Source organism: Urocitellus parryii, chromosome 1 (assembly GCF_045843805.1).
Source record: "Urocitellus parryii isolate mUroPar1 chromosome 1, mUroPar1.hap1, whole genome shotgun sequence".
NCBI classification, from domain to species: Eukaryota; Metazoa; Chordata; class Mammalia; order Rodentia; family Sciuridae; genus Urocitellus; species Urocitellus parryii.
The window spans coordinates 88,922,377-88,950,078 of NC_135531.1; the positions used below are offsets into that span (position 1 = coordinate 88,922,377).

The window sequence follows — 27,702 nt, forward strand, 5'->3', positions numbered from 1 at the left end:
AACTGCCTGGGTGGGTCAGTAGCCCACCAGTTATACTACCCCAGCACTACCTTTTTGCCCCATGAAAATATTTATACAGTGTCCTGCCTTTCTCTGCTTTCTATGTATAGTCTTAGAAAGGCTTTTCCTTGTTTTAAGTTTTATTAAGATTTTGCAAATTTTGCTTTGCTAGAAGCAAAGGAAAGAGTTTTAAGCTTTCCTGTTTTTGTTTGTTTTACTGTAGATTCTATGTGTGTGGTGGACTTTCTAATGTGGCAGATTGATTAACTGTCACATTTCACATCCATTCTGCATTAATCCAAGTTTATGTATTTTGGTTAAATACTCTCACTTTGTCATGCCTCTTTATTTTCTATGTATTGAATAAACTGACTGTAGGATAATAATTAAAATAGTTGTATCTGATAACTATTAATGATAAATATCTTGACGTGCCAACAGTTATATAAGTTGAAGAAAAAGAATCTTTACATATATTTATATATAATAAAACTTCTTTACAAAGTGTGAGGCGGATTTTATTATCTTCTTCCTATACATACTCATAACCACATTTGTATATTTGTTTTGTTTTGGTTTGTGCATAGTTCTTTTTTCTCCCCTCCTCAACATTTAAATTTCAAAGTGAAGTTACAGAGATTCAGATATATTATCTAACATTTCTCTAGTGCCCACTAAAAGTGCTGGGCCCTTTTTGTACATTTATTTTTATTTTTATGATAATCCTATGAATTGGATGGCTTTGTTTTCTTTTTGTTATGTGAAGGCAATCTTAGTTAATAGCATTTATCCAAGGACTTACAAAGTGATACTTGGATTTGAACTTAGATTTTTTTATATGGGAAACTTGATGTAAATGTAAATGGCAAAGTATAGCTATAGTAAACTCTTAGCAAGTCCTGATTTTTTTTAAGTTTTATTTATTTATTTTTATGTGGTGCTGAGGAGTGAACCCAGTGCCTCACATGTGCTAGGCAAGCCCTCAACCACTGAGCCATGACCCAAGCCAGAAGTCCTTAATTTAATTGCACTTTTAACTCTTTGGGAGTGCCTCAAAAGTTCCATGTTGAAATATTTGCAGTTTTGCTGAGATAACTTCCTCTTATTAGAAGTGAGACCCTAACCAGGAGTGGTGACACACGCCTGTAATCGCAGAGACTCAGTAGACTGAGACAGGGAGATCATAAGTTCAAGGCTGGCCTGACAAACTTGATGAGACCCTCAGCAACTAGCAAGAATCCTGTCTCAAAATAAAAAAAATAAAAAGGGCTGCAGGTATGGCTCAGTGGTTAAATGCCCGGGTTAAATCCCTAGTACCAAAGGGGGAAGAACTTAACTTATGGCTATAGATAATTATAAAACATATTTTTATTTTTTATTTTGAGGCAGAATCTTGCAGACTGTTTTCCTGAGAAGGAGTGTGGTGTAGTCTTGCGGGAGAGGCCCCAAGACTCTAACTATATGTCTCATTTTGGCTTTGTTCTCTGTTTGAGATTGTCCTATAATTTTTGCAAAAGTATTTTCCTGATAAAGGAAGCCAGCTGCTAGAAGGGAAGAGAAAGTAAAGAGGCCTGAGAAAAGTGGTGGATCTTAAAGAGAAAATAGACATTTTTTTGAATAAGTTTCAAAACAGAATGTTAAATTCAGTGTATCTGGATGTGCATCAATCCACCACACCTTTTAGGAAAACAACTGTTAATTTGCAAAACATTTTCACTGAGTGTTCCAGCTCTGCCAAAAATTCTCATGGTCTGTATTTGGATAGATTTCTTTTTTTTTTTTTTAATATTTATTTATTTTTTAGTTATTGGCGGACACAACATCTTTGTTTGTTTGTATGTGCTGGAGGATTGAACCCGGGCCGCACGCATGCCAGGCGAGCATGCTACCGCTTGAGCCACATCCCCAACCCCTTGGATAGATTTCTTGAAAATGCCAGAGAACTTATATTCATAAAGCTTGTCTTTTTTTCCCTTTCCTACCTGCCTCAATAATAATATTTGAAAGGGGTTTATTACTAGCTTCTACTTTCTAGATTTTTTTCAGACATCTTTAAATGTCAACATGTGCAACAGTATCCTGACTTCTGGATTAACATGTGTGTCCTTTTCTGATGATTTCACAGCTAGACCTTGGTAATGGCCTCTTTCTAAGGTTCTGACTTCCTACGTATATTTTGGAGTCTGCTTTACCCCATAATGAAATGGGCATTGTAAGATTCAAGTGACTTAGCTTAGGGATACTTGCTATTATATACAGTAATATCATTTTTAATTTTATTTTATTGTGATATTGGAGATTTAATTCAGGGGTGCTTTATCACTGAGCTGTGTCTGTAGGTCTTTTTGTTTTTTATTTTGAGGCAGGATCTTGCCAAGTTGCATAGGGTCTTGCTGAATTTCTGAGGCTGGCTTCAAGCTTGTGATAATTCTGCCTCAGCCTCCCGAGTCTTGCTTGGATTACAGGTATGCATCACCATGCCTAGCTAATATCATGGGTTTTGAGAGAGGTTGAAGATACTGAAGAAATACACATATCCCACATACAAAAATAAAGCAAAATTTTATGCCAGATGAGGCAAACTGTTACAGGAATGAGAGAGAAAGCAGAAAGACATGATTATTCCAGTTCTGGTCATTCTACAAATATTAATAGAATACTCACTCCTTGTAAGAACTTAACTTATGCCTACAGGTAATTATAAAACAGAGATATTTCAGAGTGTTTTCCTGAGAGGGAGTGTGGTGTAGTACAAAGAACATGGATATTACAGCAATACTTGCCTGAGTTGAATTTCTGGTACTAGTAATAGTTACGTGAATTTAAACAAATAATTTAATTCTTGTAGTTTCTCCCCTGTCCCCAACCCCATCTGTAAACAGGTGGCAATAATACTAGATTTTTCAATACCCTTAAGTTGCCTGAGACCAAAACCTGAATATGTAGGGCACTAATATACCCATGGCTTTTTCTTGTGTTAGATATACTCTCATGAAGGTTTACTCTACATGGAGTTCTTTGGTGGCTCCAGCTTAAATTCTTCCTGTTAAGCAAGCCAACCATAAAAAGAACTTATCTTACTCTTAGTTCTATCGAACTGTCCTGGGATTGATTGTATTTGATTGAATGAATTTTGTTATTTCTCCATCCTTCATCCTGAAGTCAAAAGGATGACATGTGATGACAGGCCAGATCTGGCTCAGGTTCCAATTAGTGGAACTGGGAAGAGGAAATGTGAACCACTCAGGCCAAGAGTCAGGATGGAGTGGTTCACTGAAAGAAAAGAGGTGCTATGATTACAGGAAGGGGAAGTGGGTGCTAGGCAAGCACATTCAAAAGATATTCACTGTAATCCTCCCATGGTGCATACTTGTCCACTCTTACATATATGCCCTTGAAAAAGATGTCCTTGCCTAACAGAATGTGGATCTTTTGCTTAGTACTTTTGATGCATTTGCCACCTGTCCCCTAATAAAGAAAGACAGCTTGATTTCTTGTTTATTACATTTGGCTTTAAACCTAGGATTTCCCAGTAATTTGTCTCAGTTCTCTTTGAACAGACTACCTCAAAATCTAGCAATTTGTAGTTAAATGGTAAATGTAACTAACTGTAATAAAGTCAGTATTCAATGACAGGATGAAAATAGAACAAGAACAATTAGACTCTTAACTGGAAAAAAAGAAAAAAAAGGGAAATAACCCACAGAGATTTCCAGTCCATGGTATATACATACATCATTGGACAGGTGTGATAAGACTTTTTACCCGGACAGTGGAATAGATATTTAGTTTGCCTATGACTGTCGTGTTCTACCACCTGCAAGGATAAACTTTGTTTATTTTCCTCTTGGTTATAACCAAGATGGATATTGAGATGGATTCCCCTACTGGGGACTACACTGTATTAGCAGCTGGTTTTCTATTGGAAGGGATTGAGGTTCAGGGAATTGTTTTAGGGAGTAAGTAGTAAGCAATAAGACTTTGTTGGGAGTCTTGGATATTTGTCTGCCTGCCTTTCTTTCTTTTTCTATTATGGATTGAACTCAGGATCACTTTACCACTGAATGATAAAGCCCAGTCCCTTTTTAAATTTTTGAAAAATTTGAGACAGGGTCTCACTAAGTTGCTTAGGGTCTCACTAAATTGCTTTGGCTGGTCATGAACTTGTGATCCTCCTGTCTTAGCCTTTGGAATTGCGGATTACAGGCATGTGCCACTATGCCTGGCTAATTCAACTCATTTATAAACTTAGTAAGTTTTTGATTTAATTTGCATTTGATCAAATTCTCTCATGTAGCCAAAGTTCAAATCCTAGTCCTTGAATCAATACATTGCTTGTTATGTTTCTAAATAACTTTGCCCATCACCCTAATCCAATGATTCTACAACAGGAAACATTTTTATCTCAGAGGATATTTGACAATTTCTCGAGACACTTTTGTCAAAACAGAGGCTGGAGGAGAGGGCAGTTATTATAGGAATCTACTAGATACAGGCCAAATATACATTTAAACATCCTACAATAGTTAGGACAGCCTTCCACAATGAAGAATGACATGTTTCAAAATGTCAGTAGTGTCAATTATGTAAATCCTAGGTTTATCAATCTTCATCTTGGCTTCTGCCTGTAGATCAGAGTAATTGTTGCTGCTAATGAACATTTTATTTGTCCCTGTTCTCAGTCTATTTCATACCTGGATGGTTCTTTATGATGGGAAAATATGTTCTTTGCTAGGATCCTCAGCTCAGAGCCTGGGGTATTAGGCTTCTTCCACCTCCAACATTTAATTGGCATGTTGTTTTTGAATGGAAAAGGCACTAATTTTTAGTTTAGGGATATTCAATTTTCATTCTATAAGTTACAAGATTGTCAGCCATCTTGGGTGTGTATGGCTTTACTCTAATAATTGTTGGTTCGTTCCTCCCTCCCTCCCTCCTTTCCTTCCTTCCTTCCTTCCTTCCTTCCTTCCTTCCTTCCTTCCTTCCTTCCTTCCTTCCTTCCTCTACTGGGGATTGAACCCAGAGATGCTCTACTGCTTGATCTACATCCCTGGCCTTTTATATTTCTTATTTTGAGATAGAGTCTCACTAAATTGCTGAGGTTGGACTTATTACCATCATTCTGCCTCAGTCTCCAGAATGGAGGGTTCAGGTCTGCACCACCCCATCCAGGCTTAAAATACTTCTTTCTTGAAGGAATTTGCTAAAGATTGAAACATAATAGCTAGTATACCAGCTTCCTTACATCTTTTACTATGTACCTTACAGTCTCCTCCTTAGTAGACCTATAGTTTGATTTATAAGATCAGTAACTTACCAGCTGTTTTGCATATTAAAGGTTGTTGATTTCTTACTTTAAAATAGAAAAATACCAAGTTCTCTTCATTTTCTATCATTGACTTAGTTCCATATGTTATGGCTGCCACTGTATTACCAGATTTCTGACATAAGCTTTACATTTGTCAGGCTTCTTTTGGAACCCCAAACAAATGATAGGAACATGGTTTAAAAAATCAGCCTTTCCCATCTTTGTAAGTGGTAACTCCATTCTGTTTTTGCTTAAGCTTGGAACCTTGAAATTTATTCTTGATTCTTTTTCTATCACTTCTATCATACCATATTTCCACATATTGCTTAAAAAAATTTGACTAGTTCTCCCCATCTCTACTTCAGTCATCCTGGCTCAACACCATCTTTCTCCTCCTACATAATTCCCAATAACACTCCCTTCTAGGACTGTTGCTCTCAAAAAATACCTGTCATCTTTTTGAAAAGTAGGAGATCCTATCACTTTTTTGTTAAGAAATTTGTGGTGGCTCCCCATGTAATTCAGAGTAAAAGCTCAAGCCCTTAAAATGGGAGAGAATTTTGTAGTCCTGCTCTCCCTCCTTAGTGCAGAAACTTTATTCAGAGTTTACTAGTCTTACCACCACTCACTGCACAAAGTCCTCCTTGCTGCCCTTATATAGCTACTTTGTACTTACTCTTTCCTAGGAATGTTCTTCTTCCTCCCCATGTAACTCACTTCCTTATATCCTCAGGTCTTTATAGGAAATCACTTTATTTATAACATTTTCACTCAATGTAAATTTGAAATCTCCTACTTCCCACATGCTTCTCATTACTTTTTCCTGTTTTTCTCTTTCTTGATAGTGTTTTTCACCACCCAACACTGTGTATTTTACAGATTTATTTTGTATTGGGTTTCTTCTTTCTAAAATATGATCTCCACAGAGGCAGGGATTTTTGTCTGTCTTCTTTGTCTAGGAAATTTCATGGCATATAGCTAAGTAGTATTTCAACAAGAATTTGTTGACTGAATAAGTAAGAAAAACATTATTGTCTCATCTATTAAGTCTAGAACTCTGAAAGTATTGAGGTTACTTTGCTTATAACCTAAGAAGTTATCCGGCCTGAGTTTTACTTTCATATACTAACAGAAAAGTCCCAACCCAAGACTTGGGGTTTAATATAGCAAAAGCACTGGCCAATTCCTTAGTGCTGGTTGCATATGTTCCCATCCCTCTGATAGGCGGCTGTGATGAAAGCCAGATATTTGCCATGCAGTGGATTTGCATCACAGAGAGGAGTCTTGGAATCAGGAGACTCTAGGCCTATATAGGCTGTTGGCACATTTGCCATCTTTTTCTGCAGAGGGAGGGTGATTACTTTTTTAGCTGTTGCCCTCTTAAAGAGGAGGAAGGTTTCTTTAGGTTTATTATCCTAAGATATAAGTGAATATCTCCAGGGCTTTATTTCTCCAATAAAGATAAAACTCTCCAAAGAGATCTCCAAAGTGATCTCTACTTTTAGAAAAACATGGTGTCTAGCATCCAAACTTGTCTATTATGAAATATCCTTATACTACCTTTAGTTCAGGTGACCCTGACTATGCAGGAACATGAAAAATCTAGGAAGAATAATTTCTAAACATTAATTCTAAATTTCAGCAACTATGTCTATTCATATTTGAACTCAGATTTAGTAGCAAAATGTTTCAGAATTTTATCTATTTCTCTTTTCATCACTTGGTGAAAGTGGGTTGGCCCACTTTCGAATAGGTACTTATGTTCTTTCATCTTAGCAACTTCCGTTGAAAGTGAATGTTCCTTCCTGATGAATTTCTACAAAAATATTTGGGAGGGAGCAAACTGGAGAAGTAGCTCAGTGGTAGAGAGCTTGCCTGGCATGTGTGTGACTCTGGGTTCTATTCCCAGCAATGAAAAAAAAAAAAAAGTTGGGATTCAGTCTCATTTGTGCAGTTTGGGTCATGTACCCATTCCTGAACTACTACTTGCTGATTTTTCAGACCCATGCCATGTGCCTAATATCGGAACTTTAGAGTGCAAGTGATTAGTGTCATCCTGAGCACCTGGATAGAGGATAAAGAATGATAGTTTAACAAAAAAGAACACCAAAATGTTGTTACAAAAAAAAAAAAAAAAGGGAGATATATTTTTTTGGGGTAAAAAAATAACACAGGTCTATCTACTTTCAGGGCAATGCATCTGTAGGGTGGTGCTGTAGGATCCTGAGAGTGCTTCCTTACATTTTGTACTTCAGCCACTTCTCTTGCCTCACTCCAACTCCATTTATGAAGAAGCAGCACATTTAGGAAATAGGAATTATAATTGGTTCTGAGTGTGTTTTAGAGATGAGAGCCTGTGTCATTGGGGAAATTGATGAGGGACAATTAAGGTGGATTAGAAGGTAGTCATTATACATTTTTAATTGTTGTCTATGGAAATCCTTGCTGAGTTCTGATAATAACTTTGAAGTAACACAAAGAACATAATTTTGTATTCATATATTCATAATAGTTTGGAAAAGAAGTTCCATTTAGAGATGCTACCAATGAGCTATTTTAATATTAAGGAAAATATTTTTCATTGAAAAATAAAAATGATAGAGACAACTGAGTTGGAGATGAGAGACAACACATGGGTGCTTTGACTAGCTGTCTTGAGCAAAACATGGACACTGCTCAATGTTGAATGTGGAATACCCATTGAATAGTTGTGTCTGTTATTCTTAGGCCTTTGAATATGACCATTTCCATATCATGTGAGACCAGAATATGGAATTCTAAATAACTCTCAACTATCTGTACTGATGAGACAGTCTGAAAATTTTAAAAATTTAAAATTTACTGATGACCCAGTAATTTGGGGGTCTGACTTTGGAATGGTATTAGATACTTGTATAATACACACATTTAGGTACATATTCACTGCATTTGGTTCCTTAGGAATCTTATGAGTGAGGAAGACATTTACTGTATTATATCTTGCAGGTTTAGTAGAATGTACTCTATTGAAAGCAGTATATGAGAAGTCACGATTAAAATTGCCATATTTAAATGTCATCTTAAGTCGTACTTTATAGTTCAATAAAATAACTCTTGTCCCAAAGCCTTATTTTACACCACCATATGTAAATCATAGAAAGTCATAATTCACCTTGTAATTTCAATCATTCAGTAACCCTTGTTTTGTGCATAGCGTGTTCTAGGAGAATGCTGGCTAAATTAAGGTAAAAATCACTGTCCTTAGTCACTATACAGTTTAGTGGAAGAAGGACAAAAACATTTTAAATTATATATAGATTAGATTTCCAACCAATTCTAGCATTGGGAACCTTGCCAAATCTAGAATTTTTTTTTTTTTTTGTATGTGTGGAGGCAAAGAATGAACCCTTTGGAAATTGGTAAAAGATTAGAGGAGTGGAAGATCTGGAGAATATGATTGATACAAGGTGTTTGGTCAGTTTCCTGACCAGAAGGAAAGCAGTGATCTTTCTGGTAATATTTATGAAATTTCATATGAAAATCAAGGAAGGAGGAGAAATGAAAGGAAACAGACTAGGCAAACACAAAAAGAAGAGTTTGAAAGAAGAGGAGAGCTGATCATAAACCAGGAGTTGGGATTAGAAATAGGAAGGTATGAGGCAAAAGATGAGAAACTGGGTTGTAAACCACGTATAGTGACCTTCTATAACCATGTGTTCTGTATTTGTTGATTCAACCAAATATAGATCAAAATTATTAAGAAAAAATTGCATCTGTACTGAACATGAAGTCTTTTTTTTCTTGTCCTTAATCCCTAAACAAACAGTATAACAACTGTTACATAGCATTTATATTGTATTAAGTATTGTAAGCAACCTAGAGATGATTGTAAGAAATCTGTATGCTGTGTGTTGGTTATATGCAATTACTGTGCCATATTATATAAAGGATTTGAACATCCATGGGAGTCTTGAAACCAATTTCTCATGTATACTGAGGGACAACTGTATATTGATATCAGTGATAAGAGAGCTAAGACCCTCCAGTTTCAAGGATTGAGGGAAAACAGTCAATTCAAAGATCCTGCTTTGGCATACTAAAGTTCATAAAACCAGGAAATTGTGTGGTTGCTGGGACAATCTTCCGTAAACCACCTTCAGCCTTTGAAAAAAATTTTCTTGCATTCTTAGTTACTTCTTTGGGTTGTAACAATATTTTAATATTTTAAAATATTTAACATAGTTGTTTGTTCTGATATGCTTCAAACTTGCAGTTTTATGCTGTGAAAATGGAGAAAAACAAGAATTATTTCTTCAAATCTGGGGGATAGGGTGGGGTAGAAGGTAAAATACATTATACATTGGAAAGTTGTGGAAAGAAAGGGGAGAGAATCAGCAGTGGGTAGACAAATTTGGCAATTATAGTATTCTAATGTTTAATTTGGTGAATGTGATAAATTGTCCCAGTTAATTTCCAATAATATCCTATTATACGATATGTATACATTTTTACATCTTTCTCTATAGTGAATAGTTCTGATTTCTGTAACTTTTTCTTGCAGCTCCTGTCTTTGGCTAGGCCTATGATCATTCCCGTGAGGCTTCCCTGAATGTTTTCTCGTGTCTTCCTTGTTCTTAATCTTAATACCTCAACATGGATCTACTACTTTAACTGAGACACGACCAGCAATGAGTAGTAGTAAGGTAGGATTACTTTATTGTTCTTAACGAATTATTGAATAGATTCTTTTTGATCCTTGAAACTGAATAACAATTTTGACTTGTCTGAATTTTATGTTAGATTTGTCCTTTTCTTTATGTTAGATTATTCTACCGAGGCAGATTACTATCATTTTGCATTTGTGTTTTTTTTTGCCTGCCATTTATATTAATGAATTTTATCTCATTTGTGACACAGTGTTTTAGCCAGCCTTTTCATTAGTGTGACCAAAAGACCTGACAAAAACAATTAGAGGAAGAAAAGTTTATTTTGGGGTTCAGGGTTTCAAAAGCCTCAGTCCATAGAAGGCTGGCTCTATTCCTTGGGACTTGAGGTGATGTAGAACATCGTGGAAGAAGAGTGGGCAGAGGAAAGAGTGGGGAACAGGGCAGCAGGAAGCTGAGAGAGAGCTTCATTCAATTACTTGTAGTCAACCATGATCCAGAAATATTAGATAGAAAATTCTGGAAATAAACAATTAAATTGCAAATATATATATATCTCCTCCTCCAAAGGAATACCCCCAGTGACACCTCCTCCAGCCACACCCCACCTGCCACTAGTCACCACTCAATTAGTCCCTATCAGGGATTCACACTGATTAGGTTAAGTATCAACATAGTCATTTCACCTCTTTGTTGCATTGTCTCACACAAAGCTTTTGGGGACACCTAAGATCTAAACCATAACACATAATTATTATTTTTAACTAGTATTTACAATTAGCAGAATCTATAGTGCGTCTTCACCCTGTGTTTCCATGGTCTTATGTTTTTAACTGCCTGGCACGAAACTCAGTGTACATTATATAAGATATATATATTTCTTGTTGAACACTTGTTCTTCCTTTTGGTTTCTGTATTTCTGTATTTCCAGAAAGACTGAAGTCACATGGACTTGAACTCATAATTAATTAAAAGTCATATAAAATTCAATTTCAGGGAAAAAGAGAAAACAAAGTATTAAAGTATTAACTAGTATGTATTACAATTTTGTCAGATGCTTTATTTCCAGCACTAATGTTGTTTCTAGCATTATAATTAAATCCCTTTTGGTAAAATAACCAATTCTATGGGAAACAGTTTTCTAAAATGTTTCTGAAATTACTTGTCCGTACTTTTCATTGAGTATTAAGTTTTCTCTCCCTCACTGTCTTTTAAAAATAGATAATTCTTTTAACCAGTCTGAAATCTTCCCAGGCTAGTAACCCAAGCTCTGGCTGGTAATTTTATTTTGGAGATTTTCCAATATCCTGTCATTAAATGTCTATCATATTAAGGTCACTTGAAAGTATCTATCTTGTCTAAACTCTTAGGTTCATTATCTTTTTGGTTTTGTGGCTCACTGGCATATTTATATTTAGTTTAGATGAAAACTGAAATTGGGTAGCTATTACATCTTTCTAACTCTGTGTTACTTGTTTCTTCGAATTAATAATCTTAGCTACCTTCTGTTTCTTCTCAGAAGAATTTTTATGATGTTTTCTCAAAAGAGGGGAGTTAATATTTTTTTTTTTGTGCTTTATGTGAGAGGCATTTGGCTAACTGTTTTTAAGCCTTCATTTGATCCTTAGTCCTGTGAGTTTTTCCACTTTGCATTTGGTTATCTTTTGAGTTTTAGAGCTGAGAGGTAGTAACAGAATAATGGAGTCTTTTAGCTGGAAAGAATCTTTGAGATCATGTGCTTCCTCTCTTTCACCTGGAACCTAGAGAGGTTTCGTGACTGGCCCAAGATCACACAGCTGCTTCTCATGATTTTGGAGACTAGTGCTGCTTATACTCCTCATGCTTCAGTCAAGCTGTCCTCCTCTCATGCTTTTTATCTTCCCTCCCTTTCAACAATTTGTTTTAACAATGTTCACTGCTATAGAAAAATTGAAAATATAAGACAGTGAACACCCACATTGCTTTTCATCTCAATTCACTCTATTAATGTTTTGCCACATTTTCACTTATATGTAATTATGTATTTTTAAAACCATTGATACTATGGCTTATTTCCTGCATAATCATAATACTTATATCACATATAAGAAATTAACATTAATTTTAGAATATTTTATCAGTCTATTTGTGCTTCTATAACAAAATACTTCAGACTGGGTATTTTATAAACAGCAGAATTTATTTCTCATAGTTCTGAGGCTGGGAAATCCTAGGTCACCGTGCTGGCAGGCTTGGTGTTTGGTGAAGATCTGCTCCTTGTAGATGGCTTTGTCTAGGTGTTCTCACATAGCAGAAGGATGGAAGTAGGGAGGTTGTTCTCTGGAGTCTCTTATAAGAGCATTAATCCCATCCATGAGAGTTGAGTGGTTATGGTTTCACCTCCCAAGGGCTTTACCTCTTACCATGTTGCCATCAGGATTAAAGTCTAACATCTGACCTTAGAGAGACATATACCTTCAAACCATAGCAATGTTTAACATAATGATCTGTATTCAGGTCTCTCCATTTGTTCCTGAACTTTTGTTTTGTTTTTTTTTTTTGATCCAGGTTCAGTCAGGTTTCATGTCTTATGTATTTGGTTCCATGCCTTTGTATTTTCTGTTCTCAAATAGTTCTCTGCTTTTTGTTTGTTTGTTTTTTTGTTGTTCAAGATCTGTATTTTCTTTTAGGAGACAGAATTTGTATATAACTAATGTCTCTTTTGGGAATTGCCTGGTTTCTTAGAACATTATTCATCCAAAACTTATTTGCAGTTTGCTTTTTCCTTCCAATTCTCTGAGGTTGCTGGAGATAATATTGTCATTTCTGAGGTTTTCTTTTTTTTCTTTTCAAAATACCATTCCAGTTTTAAATATACATTAGAAGAGGCTTTTTTTTTTTTTCCCATTTGGTTGCATTAAGTTAAAGTTAAGGAAACTTAACTTTTGTATTTGATTCTCTGGCACTAGTCAGCAATTGGAATTCAAATTAAAAAGAGAAGTCTGCAGGAGTTCCTCCTCTTTGCCCATCCTCACCTTCTAACCAGATGGTTATATCTAGGAATGTCTATCAAGCCACTCTGAATATTATAAAGCCTTTGTTTTTGAAAGATGCACAATTTCAAGAAAGAAATAGATTAAAATGCAAATGACACATAAAGCGAGTGAATAGACAAAATTAGAGCTTGGCACAATCAAGACAGAATTTGAGTATCTTCTGTGTTTTGTACTTTTGTGGAGCAGTCTTTCTTTCTTATTTGCTATTGAGTTTCACAGATCTGGTTGATTTTCTTTAAGATTCATGGTATTTGGGAACAAGTATACTTTTTTGGGAGGAAGACATTACTTTTTTTTTTTTTTTTTTTTGCTTTTTGGTACTGGGGATTGAACCCAGGGTTGCTTAACCACTGAGCCACATTCCCAGCCCTTTTTATTTTTATTTTGAGACAGGGTCTCACTAGGTTGCTTAGGGCCTTCCTTGCTAGATTGCTGAGGCTGGCCTTTAACTTGTAATCCTCCTGCCTCAGCCTCCCAAATTGCTGGGATTTCAGACATGTGCCAACACACCTAGCTAACATAGAGCTAACTTTTAAGTAATATTTTCAAAGAGGAGAGAATCGTGTTTTGGTTGAAAGAGAAAATTTCAGTGAGGAAAGGGACTACTCTGGATGCTTTTAGGTTATACTTCTTGTGTGCTTTTATTACCTTTTATAAATAGATTCCTTTTACAAATATTGTTGTATATTAGACTTGCTTCTTCTCTGATAAGCTTCCTGAGGTTGAAACCAGTATTTTTATCTCTGAGTATTCAGGAGTTTACTCAGTGCTTGGCACATTGTAGCCATTTAGTAAATCTTTATCTGATGGGTAAATGAATGAACAATAGTCTCTAAATATCATACAGAGTAAAAAAGACAAATTAGATTGATTTACTGCCAAGGTGCTCAATTAGAGGTAGAATTAGTTGAGAAGCTTGAAATAAGGAACAGAGAAATTGTTTCAGTGAAAGCCAGGAGGGGCATTTTGTGGAAGAGGTAAAGATATCTGTTATGTGGAAGAGGTAAAGATATCTATTATGGAAACACAATTGGGAGAGTTTTTATAAAAATAGCTATCATTATATAGAAATACCCTTGCCATTTTTTGAATTAAAATGAATGTTTGAAGGATAAATCATTTTTAATGTTAAGTACTTAATAATTAGAAATAAGTTTTGTTTTTAGTGTCATTAAAATGTTAATGTTATTCAGGAGTTCTTTCTAAAATTCATTATTGTAATTATCAAATCTATAGAAAAATTGAAATAGTAGTAAAATGGGCCCCCAAGTGTCCATCACCTACCATACTTTGACAATTTCGTTAGTCTTGTTTCATCTACAAGACTTGTTTTTCTGCTGCTGGGGATTAACCCAGGTGTTTTCTATTATCAAGCTACAACCCCCAGCCCTTTTATTTTAATTTTGAGAGAGGGTCTCAATAAACAGCAACAGGCATTGCACCACTGTGTATGGCTGAGGTATTTTTTTCCCTGGAGTATTTTAAAGTATTCTGTCATAATTAGTTTGCTTGAACACTTGTTTTCAATTTTTTTTGTTTGTTTGTGGTACTGGGGTTTAACCCAGGGTTGCTCTACAACTGAGCTATATCCCAGTCCTTTTTTGTTTTCATTGTGAGACAGGGTCTGGCTAAGTTGCCTAGTCTAGGCTTGAACTTGCAATGCTCCTGCCTTAGTCTTCCAAACTGCTAGGATTATAGGTATGTGCCATTGTGCCTGGCTTGTTTTCATTTGTTTTGTGTATATCCAGGAGTAGAATTGCCATATCATATGGTAATTCTATGTTTAATTATTTGAGGAATTGACAGCTGTTTTCCACTGTGACTGAATCAGTTTGCATTCCCACTAGCAATGTATGAGGATAGTTTTTCCACATCCTCACCAATATGTGTTATTTTTTATTACAGCTATCCTAGTGTATATAAGTTCATATCTCATTGTGGTTTTGATTGCCATTTTCTTAATGACTAGTAATGTTGAGAGTTTTTTTCATGTGCTCATTGACTATTTATATATCTATTGTGGAGAAATATATAATTAAGTCTTTTGCCTGTATTTAAATTGAGTCGTGTGATTTTTAATTTTATGTGTCAACTTGACTGGGCAAAGGGATATCTAGCAAGTAAAACATTATTTCTGGGTGTGTCTGTGAGGGTCATTCTGGAAGAGATTATTAATATTTGAATCAGTAGACTGAGTATAGAAGATCTTCCTTATCAATGTGGTGGGCATCATCTAATTTGTTATGGGATTAAAAAGAACCAAAAGGCAGAGGAATGATGAATTTACTCTTTCTGCTCTAGCTGATACATCTATCTTTTCCTTTACTTAGGCTTTGGTGCTCCTGGTTCTGTCTTTTGGACTCAGATCAGGAGTTTATATCTGTGACCACACCCAACCCCATTCATAGACTAGTAGATTGTTGAACTTTTTGACCTCTGTAATACCACCTGCCAAATCCTAGAATAAATTTCTTTTTATTTATGTCTCTGTATATCCTATTTGTTTTTGTTTCTTTGGGAATCCCAACAATAAAAAGTTTTTGTCTTTGTAATGTTAAGTTGTAAGAGTTCTTTATATTCTGAATATTAGACCCTTAGATATATCATAATTATAGGTACATTACTTACAAATTATTTTTTTCCATTCTTTGATTTGTCTTGTCCTCCTACTGGTAGTATTTTTTGATCTACAAAAGTTTTGAATGTTGATGAAGTCCAGTTTATTGATTTCAAGTAAGTGCCAGTTTTTTTTTTTTTTTTCTGATTTTGGCTTAGCTAGCTTGCTCCTAGGACTTGTGAAAACTTCTAAAAGAAGAAACTCTAAATATTTCCATAGTCAAATATTTTAAATACTTTCTTTCATAGAATGTGAGTTATATTAATGCAGATTGTTGGAGTTGCTTTTCTTATTGTGACTGCCTATATAATCTGTAGGGAAATTTTTCTATCATATCCTTGTATTTAACATTAGGCCTTTTTTTTTTAAAAACAATTCACCCATGACCAAATCAAAACAGTATAAAGGAAAACAATATATTTAAATGTTTATTTTCCTTTAGAATATTTCACATTAAGCTTTTTGTGTATGCTCACTGATTTACAATCTTAATATGAATGGTATATATGTTTTACTAAAGTTTTTTTTGGTTGCTCTGTCTGTATAATCTACATTATTAGTAGCTAGAACAATATTGGTTAGAGCCATGGCTTTCTCATGGTTAATTTTTTTAAAATATTAATTTTTTTAGGTGTAGATGGATACAACACAATGCCTTTATTATGTGGTGCTGAGGATTGAACCCAGGTCCTGCCCATACTAGGCGAGCGCTCTACTGCTGAGCCACAATCCCAGCCCCTCTCATGGTTAATTTTAAGTACATTTCTTATCCTTTACTCTTTCCTTATATTTTCTTTTTTTTTTAAATTCTTTTCATTTATTTCTTACATACATGACAATAGTGGAATGCATTGCATTCATAATCATCCATTCACAGCATCCTTATATTTTCTTACATACATCTGTAAAACTTGATTTTTACCTTCTTCCTTTTTTTTTTTTTGGTGTGTGTGTGTGTGTGTATGTGTGTATGGTGCTGGAGTCTAGCCCAGAACTTCATGCATGGTAGGCAAGCATTCTACCACTAGGCAATACTGCCTGCTCAGATTTTTTACCTTTCTAATCCTCAGTCTTAAAAAAAAAAAAGTTGTTGTTAGGTTTTGTTTTGTTTTGTTGTTGTTTTTTTTGGTGAATGCTGGGAATTGATTGAACCCTGGACCTCTCACATGCTAAATACATGCTCTATCCCCAGTCCCTTTATATATTTCTAATCTTAAAAAGCTAATGGATGGTTATTATAAAAACAGAAACTAAGATACATAAAGCAAAATGACATTATTCAAACTGTTCCCAAGTCTCACTCTCCAAAGGTAGCAAATATTTAGTTTGATGTGTATCAGTTTAGATTTTTAAAATATACTGAAAACAAATGTTTGTGTGTGTATAATTTTTAAATGTAATTATTTGATATACATGTTCTGCAATTTGCTTTTCCTATTTTTCATTTGATTTCTATTTATGCTTCATGTACCTCTAAAATTTGTTTGCTGTAACTTTGTTAGAAATATAACATAAGAGGGCAGAATCACTCAGAATAATAGGAGGGAAAAAAGCAAGAATAATTGAATGTATGGGAAGATTAAATTTTAAAAGCTTAGGCTGAGGAAAATACATGCTAGTTTTTATTAATATTACTGCTATCTTTTAATTTACAAGCTCCTCTTTTTGGCTCATTTAATCTTTATTGAATTATAAAGGCATTTTTTTTTCATTTGACATTTTAGAATAATTGCATAAGAAAGAGTTGGAGGAAAATTATAAGATGTATTGAGTACCCCTATGGTGTACACTTATATGACTGATATTGTTTGAGACATGTGAAGTTGCAAACATGAATAAAATACTCTTGGGCTGGGGCTGTAACTCAGTGTAGAAGCGCTTGCCTCGCATGTGTGAGGCACTGGGTTTTATCCTTAGCACTGCATTAAAAAAAATGAACAAATAAAATAAAAGCATGTTATCCTTCAAAGATACCCGAATTACTAAGCTCTGTGATAATAAAGAGCAATCACACAGAAGAGGTTTCCTGAATGAAGTGACCTAGTCTTATAACACTAGTAAAAATTAGCCAGGGTTTAAAAAAGAAATAACAAAACAATAACAACAATAAAAACAGGGGAAGTGAAAAAGAACTGAATCAAAATTGGAGGTTGTTATAAGACCAATAGTAAAACAGTCAGCAATTTAATATGCATATGGAAAGGTATAGAGGGGATTCTGTGCTCCAGTTTGCTTTGAGTGATTCAGAGTTATACTTCTTACCCTAGTATAATAAAGAATAGCATCCCACTTCAATCTTAAAATTATCCCAGTTCTGTATAGTAAGTGGCAAGCTCACCTAGAAAAGAAGAGTCAAGGTGATAAATTTTCAGAAAATACTTTGATTAGTGGATGGCTGGAGATCTCTTTGAAGTAAAAGAGTAGATAGAAGGTAAGGGCTCAGAGAATTAGAAGCCTAAAACTAGAATATTAAAATTTACTTTGCTGAAGCAAACACTTTGGATTTAGACTATGGGCAATAGCACTTGTAGTAGAGTTGAATTGAAGGTCTTTGAAGAAGAGGAGAAAAGCTATCAAGGCTAATATTTCCATCGATGAGGATAAGAATTGGCTTGGACAATATCATTTTGGGGCATGTAGAATGTTGAGATGCAGATTTGGGAACAAATAACAGGAAGGTCAGGTGGGAATTAATAAAGCCAAATGGTATAAATTTTAAAGGAGGAGGAATCTTTGCATAAGACTGGAGGAACTGTGATTTGGAAATCTGAGAAACTGGAATTGTTGCCCACATTCTGCTTAACCTAGTCTCATGAATAAGAGTGTTGAAATGTAAGAAAGGTATGGCTTTTACCTCAAAACATGGTGCTATTGTGGGGTTTCAAATTTGATGGGAGTTGGAAGGTAGAGATTTAGGGAAGTTTGTTTATGAACTGAATGGAATCTAGAGGAATCAGTACATATGTAGAACAATCTGGGAATAAAATAGAGTTGTAAGGTCATAACTAAAGGGAAAGGATGGGGTGGGGGCAGGGATTAGGCCTTTCTTTTTGGGAAAACACTGAATTATCTAAAAAAAGCCAAGAATGGAACTTATTTCCTTCATGTTCTAAATAGTGGCTTGTCTGGTCTGGGCTCCCTGAGGGGCTGTCATACTGCAGGTTAGAGACTGGTTGCTGCTTAGTTCATTTAACTTATAAACCCTTTTGGTTATTGCTCTGTTAGTGTATACCTTTAGTGAGTGTTATTTAAAGGGATTTTGAAATTATTTTGACATTTCCCCACATTGTTATTCTCTTTAAAAGAAAAATTTTGGCCTTAATTTGAAAACTGAACTGATTTTTTAAAAAAATAATTAATCATGCAGGAAGGGTAAAATATTAAAAGGCGTCTAGATAGTTATATTTTTAGAATTTAGGACAGACAAGGTTCTATGCATTATGGTCATACTACTCTTATAAATTTCTTCTACTATTGTTTTTCCTTAAATTAGCAATGTTTTTACACTATTTCCCCTGTTTTCCTACTTCTGTACCTCAGCTCCAGTTAAAACTTTCTACTTAGAAAGTAACTCTTCTCCACCACTTTCTCATCCATCTTCTTTCTTTGAGCTGTCTTATGCTTTATCAGTAATAACTGCTTTCTAAAAAGTACTTCCAATACCAGGCACATTTCTTAATTTTACTTGAACTTCATAATAACCCTGCAAAACAGTTATTATTATCCTTATATTAAGACAAGAAAACTCAGCTTTTAGGGAGGTAGTTTAAATTCAGTTAACACTGCTGACAAAAGGCAGCATTAGGATTTGAACCCAAGACAGCCTTTACAAAGCTACTTCCTTTATATATCTTTGAAGATAAACAGATTTACATTTGTATATTTCTCCTATAAATATCTCTCAAGGTTTATAAGAGATTTCCTTTTCTTAATAAGTCTTTTGCACCCCCACCCCATCTCTTTGTAGCACTTTTCACCTTGGATCTTCATGTTCATTTGTCTTTGTGTATCCTTCGTCAATATCCCTGCTGAATTTTACCCGGTCTGTTTTGTGTACCTGTTGAATTACGTTTGTTTTTTAAATTTGTTTTCATGTTGGTTATTTACAGTAGGTTTTGAGCTTCTTGAGACTAAGGACTTTTATCTTATTCATTTATGTTCCTGTTTACTGGCACTGAAAGACAAATATGTATGTTTGTATGTTGAGTGATTTTTTTTTTTCCTACTATCGATTGAACTCAGAGGCACTTAACCACTGAGCCACATTCCCAGCCCTTTTTTATTTTTTATTTTGAGAAAGGGTTTTGCTAAGTTGCTAAGGCTGGCTTTGAATTTTAAATCTTCCTGCTTCAGCCTCAGGAGCTACTGTAATTACAGTCATTCACTACTGCACCCAGCTTACTGAGTGAATTTTGAATGAATTAATCAGATTATCATTGCTTATGTACTTGTCTTACTATACTGTAAATTGCTTGAATGTTGTAATTCAGATTGTATTTTATATCCTCACTATTTTATCTCTTGATAATCCAATAAAAATACCTGGTGATTATAGCTGTTCCTTTAAAAATTTTTGTTAATTCTGCTCTCCTTAAATAATTTAAAAATGTTAGTACTTCATATATAGTTTTAAGATAAAAATAGAGTTAAAAGCTAATGTGTTGTTCACTTGATCATAGACTCAGAGTTGCTCTGAGTATAGAAGATTGTCATTCATTAATGATGTTCCAATAGGCTGTCCAGTCCAGGGGTATTTCACCTGCATTTAACTTTCATTTAAAATTGAACTAGGAGCAAAATGGAAAGCATTTGAGGAATTTTAAACATAATACCACATTCATAAGGTGGCCAAGGTCAGCATTTATTAATTGGTAATGAATGATGCGGTCTTCATAGTTAAATTTTGGTGACTATTCATTTCAGTCTATTTAAGTACTTCTGAAAAAAGAACTCACTTTGTATTCATGTGAAGTCAGTTTTTTGGTTTGTAACTCTGTTTTGGACTTGCTTGCTTTGTGGTTTTAGTGACTTTTTTCCTGTCTTGCTGCTGACATCTTAATATTTTGTTCAGCTAGTCACTCTGTTTCTGACTTCTGTCAGTATTGAAGCATGTAAAAGGTAAGAAATACCTTCAGATAATTTGTTTGTATTTAACTGCTTAATGATTTTGTAGTCTATACAAACTATTCTTGTAATGTAACTATACAAACATATTCTTGTAACTTGAACCATTAACTGATTTTGATAGGTTTTATTAGTCAAGGATTATAAATTCAAGTATTATTGAATTTCCTTCCATTTCATGAGAATACCTGTTAGGGGAAGAATGAAGGATTTCCTATTTTTATTATAGGGTTTTTGTTTGCTAGTTTGCTGATTTTTCTAAATTAGCAGATCTTCAGTGATGTACTTGAATTTCTTTATCAATGTTAAAAAAAGGAAAAATTTGTAAACATAAAGCATCTATGTTTCATTACCATACTATGAAAGACAATATTCAACACAGAGTAAACTTTCTTTTTGCTACAAAAGAACAATATTTCCATGTCTGTACTTGGAGAAGTTGCTAGTCATGGAGCCAAAAGTTGAGAAGCAGGAGGCATGTTAAAACAGATACTCCAATGATATAAAGACTAAAAAAAAAAAAAAAAAACTATGATATATTTGTTTCTGGTTAGCTCATAGTTTAAAGGGAGAAATACACCTGAGCAAATCATTGAAATAAGAGATGTATCATGCGAAGCACAGATACAGGTGTAGTCTTGGGATATGAGAAAAGGAAGTACTTAAATCAGTTTGGGTGATGGTGATGGTTGTAGGGAAGCTTCACAGAGAACACAACTTTTGAGTTTGGTTGTTGATGATTCTCTAGGCCAATATAAGTGGAAAAACATTGAGACTGAGGAAACAATATCTACAAAGGCACAGGGGTGTGAAGGAACCATAAATAGTAAGTTGTGTGGCTACTACAAAGGGCAGGAAATTGTCTTGAGCCAGCTTCGATTACCAGGCAAAGGACTTTGAAGTCTTTAATCAGTTATGGTTATTTAATACCTAATGTTATTAGGTATTAAATAATAAAATTAATTAATATTAATGTTAGAATTAATGCCAGTATTACCCAGAATCCTAGGGAATGAAGGGAGAAAAGTAAGATTGCAGGGCACTAGAGATGTACTTGCAATGCTGTATAGCCTCAACTGGTTAATTTATTTCACAGATTTTTATTATATACTGTATGCAAGACAGTGTTCTAAGCATGGTGATATTGTGGGGAACAGAACAGAATAATTCTCTGCCTGACTGGAATTTTCATTACAGGTCAGCATATAATATAATCCCTACCACCTGTGTAATTTTTTGCTACAGCACAATTGTATAATTTCTGTTCATTTTCTTGGGGTTAAAAAAGGCAGCTTTATCCATTCCTTGTACTACTTCTGCAACAATATGGCTAAATTTGTGAAAAACTCTCCATATTATTTTTCTCTGACCTATTTTTGAGTCTAGGTATTTTTATTTGAAGTTGAAATTTTTATTGAGGTAATTGTGGATCTTCTTGCAGTTGTGAGGAAGAACAGAGAGATCCCTGTGTACTTTGATGAGTGTTTAACTCCCCTCTTGTCCACGCTGACTTTCAGCAGTTTGTCACTTACAGGTCAGGTTTTCTTCCTCCAGCACTAGTTCTTAAGGAAGTTTCTGCTCTGATATGATGTGACTCTATATATTCACCTCTCTCTCTCCCCAGTTTGGGAAAAGTAGTGACCTCAATGCTTTTACTGATCTAAGAAGAGTTACTGATTTTTCAATTAGTGTAGCTCTTTACTTATTTGGATGGACTGGTGACCTCCAAGCTTCTCACATGCCCGCTAGAAACTGTAAGCTGCAGTTTATATTTAAATTGTGTTTTTATGGGCTTTCATAGGGTAAAATTTTTACTTTTGATGTCCATTTTTCTTCTTTTGGGATTGTAGTTTTGGTATTATAGCTAAAAACACTGCTTAGCTTAGATCCTGAAGATTTCCTCTTATTTTTTTAAAATCTAAAATTTAGTAGTTTTATGTTTACATTAAATCTACAATCTTTTTTTTTTTTTAAGTTTTGGTGGTTTTGGGGATTGAGTGCAGGTCCTCATACATTACTAGACAAGCAATGTACCACTGAGCTTCTCCCCAGTTCTTTATTTTTTTATATTATTTTTAAATTTTGAGACAGGTTCTTACGAAGTTGCCCAGGCTGGTTTGCAAACTTGTGAATCTCCTTCCTCAACTTCCCAAATAGCTGAAATTTGGGAAATGGACATGCCCAGCAGGTCCATGATTCTTTTGAGTTAATTTTTTACAAGGTGTTAGGTCAAAGTTCTGTGTCTGTCTGTCTGTCTCTCTCTTTCTCTTTCTTACCAATAGATGTCCAATGGCTCTAGTACTATTTTTTAAATAGGCTAAGGCTAATTCTTCCTCCTTTGAATTGGTTTTAGGCCTTTGTCAAAGATCTGTTGAACATATTTGTGTTGGTCTATTTCTGTATTCTCTGTTCTGTTAACATTGCTTTTTTATTATCTGTCCTTTACCAATATCACACTGTCTTGATTTCTGTAGCTGTGTAGAATCTTATTCAGCAGGGTAGACCATATTTTCTTGAATACTATTTCATGCCTTTTATTTCTCCTTTTTTGGACTCTAATGTAAGAAAAGTTGGATCTTTTGTTATTGTCCCATATAATATCCCTAAGGTGGTGTTGTTATTTTGCTTCTTTTCTATTTTCTCTATGTTTGGATTTTTTTTTTTTTGGTACTGGTTATTGAAACCAGGGGTGCTTTACCACTAGGCTATATCATTAATCCTTGTTATTTTTTCTTTTGAGACAGTATCTTGCTAAATTGCTGAGGGTCCCACTAAGCTGCTGAGGGTGCCCTTGATTTTGCGATCCTCCTGCCTCACCCCCCTGAGTTTCAAGGATTACAGGTGTGTGCCACTGCACCTGTCTGGATTGATTGAATTCTATTGTACTGTCCTTAAATTCATTGGTTGTGTCTTATTTACTTTACTGTGGAGTCTGTCTAATGAGTTGTTTTTTTGTTTTTGTTTTTCATTACTAGGGATCAAAACCATGGGCTCTTTACCACTGAGCTATGTCCTCAGCTCTTTTTACTTTGTGATAGGTCTCACTAAGTTGTGTAGAGTTTCAGTAGGTTGCAGAAGCTAGTTTTGAACTTGAGATCCTCCTGCTTCAGCCTCTCCATTTTTAATACTGTAATACTGTTTCTGGGTATTACAGGCATGTGCCACCATGCCTGGCCATCTAGCAAGCTTTTACATTTCTGTTGTTGCATGGCTTAGTTCTATAATTTCCATCTGGTTATTTTTGCAACTTTTGTTCATTTTAATAGAATTTGTAATTATTTGTAATTATTCATTTTAATAGAATTTGTAATTGATTTTTAAAGCATTTCTCTATTGATGGTTGTTTTAAAATTTTTGTCAGATAATTCTGACATTTAATTCATCTTGGTGTTGGCATTAGTTGATTATCATTTCTCATTCAAGTTATAATTTTTCTTGTTCTTGGAGTAATAGGTGATTTCTGACTGAATGGGATAATTTATTTTGTTAGGAGACTTGGGGTCTATTTCAATCTTTTATTTTCATAACTAGTCACCTTGTTTAGTTTTAGCATTCAGGTCTTAGTCTGTTTTTCTGTGGGCTACAAGTCCAAAGACATTTTAATTTTAAAGTCTATTGGTGGGGGATCCAACATGGCGGCCGGCGAGCAAGCAGCATTTTCTATACCTCCGCAGTAACAGGATCAGAGAGACACATAAATACACTTGCATGGGACCTGCTGAAGATCTTCTAACAATATTCCACTGGAAGGAGACCTGCCGATAACTAGTAAGTCTGTGTGAGGGGTCAGTTTGTCCCAGGCGACTGAATCTCGGCAACGCGGATCAGGGACACAATCCCGCCGGTCACGGTGGCGGCTGATCTGGGCCCTGCAGGGCTGAGTCTGGGATCGGCCTCAGGCGGTTCAGCGCTAGGATCCACACTCCTACCACCCCACCCCCCTCCAGCCGGTTCGGAGCGACGCGGATCAGGGACACAATCCCGCCGGTCATGGCCGGCCGCAGATCTGGGCCCTGCAGGGCTGAGTCTGGGATCGGCCTCAGGCGGTTCAGCGCTAGGATCCACACTCCTACCACCCCACCCTCCTCCAGCAGGTTCGGAGCAAAGCGGATCAGGGACACAATCCCGCCAGCCATGGAGGCGGCTGGACTGGGCCCCGCAGGCCTGAGTCTGTGAACGGCCTCTAGCGGTTTGGCGCTAGGACTTTGGCAGTGCTTAGGGCTGAGTTTCAGCTTTGAGACAGAGGAGAGAAGCGGTCCAGTTTGGTTCCAGACACTGGTCGGACCACAGAGGAGGACAGCAGCCGCCATTTCAGAGAGATGATGTAATCATCCCCATGTTCTACTGATCACAGCTCATTCAGTTACAGAAGAGGTGATTTCAGGCTAGTAAATTTCAAAAACACAACAGTTGCACCAAGCAGAAAGAAGCGCGTGCAGTATGAAAAGACAAGGAAAGAAAGGATCACAAGCAATGCAGGTCAACTCAACTTTAGAAGAGGTAATAGCTGCAACAGATGGAATATCAGATAAAGAGTTCAGGATATATATGCTTCAGATGATCTGGAGTCTCAAGGAAGACATGAGACAGCAAAATCAGACAATGAAAGATCACATTGACAAACAAATCCAGGAAGTAAAAGATCAATTTCACAGGGAGATAGAGGTAATAAAAAACAAACAAATAGAAATACTAGAAATGCAGGAAACAATAAACCAACTTAAAAACTCAATTGAGAATACTACCAGCAGAGTGGATCACTTAGAAGATAGAACATCAGACAATGAAGACAGAGTATTTCAACTTGAAAAGAACATAGATAGCTCAGCAAGTCTACTAAGAAACCATGAGCAGAACATTCAAGAGCTATGGGATAATATCAAAAGACCAAACTTAAGAGTCATTGGGATACAGGAAGGCACAGAGCTCAAAACCAAAGGATTAAGCAATCTATTTAGTGAAATAATACAAGAAAACTTCCCAGACATGAAGAATGTGACAGAATCCCAAATCCTAGAAGCCTACAGGACGCCGAATGTGCAAAATCATAAGAGATCCACACCTAGACACATTATAATGAAGATGTCCAACATACAGAATAAGGAGAGAATTTTAAAAGCTGCAAGAGAAAGAAAGCAGATTACATTTAGGGGTAAACCAATCAGGATAACAGCTGATCTCTCAACACAGACTCTGAAAGCTAGAAGATCCTGGAATAACATATTTCAAACACTGAAAGAAAATGGGTTCCAACCAAGAATCGTGTATCCGGCGAAATTAAGCTTCAGGATAGAAGATGAATTTATAACCTTCCATGATAAACAAAAGTTAAAAGAATTCGCAGCTAGAAAACCATCTCTTCAAAAAATCCTTGGCAAAACATTACAGGAAGAAGAAATGGAAAATAACATTGAAAACCAACAATGGGAGGTAGGACAGTAAAGGGGGGAAAGTAGTCAAAGAGGATAACAAATCAGGTTTAGTAACATCAATAAACAAATATGGCTGGAAGAACAAATCATATCTCAATAATAACCTTAAATGTTAATGGCTTAAACTCACCAATTAAGAGACACAGGCTAGTTGAATGGATCACAAAACAAGACCCAACAATATGCTGCCTACAGGAGACACATCTGATAGGAAAAGATATTCATAGACTGAAGGTGAAAGGTTGGGAAAAATCATACCACTCATATGGACTGCAGAAACAAGCAGGAGTGTCCATACTCATATCTAATGAAATAGATTTCAAGCCAAAGTTAATCAAAAGGGATAAAGAAGGACACTTCATACTGCTCAAGGGAACCATACACCAACAAGACATAACAATCATAAATATATATGCCCCAAACAACGGTGCTGCTATGTTCATCAAGCAAACGCTTCTCAAGTTCAAGAGTCTAATAGACCACCATACAATAATCATGGGAGACTTTAATACACCTCTCTCACCACTGGACAGATCTTCCAAACAAAAGTTAAATAAGGAAACTATAGAACTCAATAACATAATTAATAACCTAGACTTAATTGACATATATAGACTATACCACCCAACATCAAGTAATTACACTTTTTTCTCAGCAGCACATGGAACCTTCTCAAAAATAGACCATATATTATGTCACAGGGCAACTCTTAGACAATATAAAGGGGTAGAGATAATACCATGCATCTTATCTGATCATAATGGAATGAAACTGAAAATCAATGATAAAAGAAGGAAGGAAAAATCAAGCATCACCTGGAGAATGAACAATAGGTTGCTTTATGATCAATGGGTTCTAGAAGACATTAAGGAGGAAATTAAAAACTTCCTAGAGTCAAATGAAAACACAGACACAACATATCGGAATCTATGGGACACATTGAAAGCAGTTCTAAGAGGAAAATTCATTGCTTGGAGTTCATTCCTCAAAAAAAGAAAAAAACCAACAAATAAATGATCTCATACTTCATCTCAAAATCCTAGAAAAAGAAGAGCAAAACAACAGCAAAAGAAGTAGAAGGCAAGAAATAATTAAAATCAGAGCTGAAATTAATGAAATTGAAACAAAAGAAACAATTGAAAAAATCGACAAAACTAAAAGTTGGTTTTTTGAAAAAATAAATAAAATTGACAGACCCTTAGCCATGCTAACGAAGAGAAGAAGAGAGAGAACCCAAATTACTAGCATACGGGATGAAAAAGGCAATATCACAACAGACACTTCAGAAATACAGATGATAATCAGAAATTATTTTGAATCCTTATACTCCAATAAAATAGAAGATAGTGAAGGCATAGATAAATTCCTTAAGTCTTATGATCTGCCCAGATTGAGTCAGGAGGACATAGACAACCTAAACAGACCAATAACAATAGAGGAAATAGAAGAAACCATCAAAAGACTACCAACTAAGAAAAGCCCAGGACCGGATGGGTATACAGCAGAGTTTTACAAAACCTTTAAAGAGGAACTAACACCAATA

General features: G+C 35.4%; 1 protein-coding gene across 1 annotated transcript in view; it reads left to right on the forward strand.

Annotated features, from left to right (window-relative positions):
• Nucleotides 1–27,702, forward strand: part of Fer (FER tyrosine kinase) — a 414,004-nt gene that overhangs the window by 6,241 nt on the left and 380,061 nt on the right. Inside the window, exon 2 of the mRNA XM_026391317.2 lies at nucleotides 9,849–9,990. The gene's annotated coding sequence lies outside the window, so the exon portion shown is untranslated. The remainder of the gene's footprint in view (nucleotides 1–9,848; nucleotides 9,991–27,702) is intronic.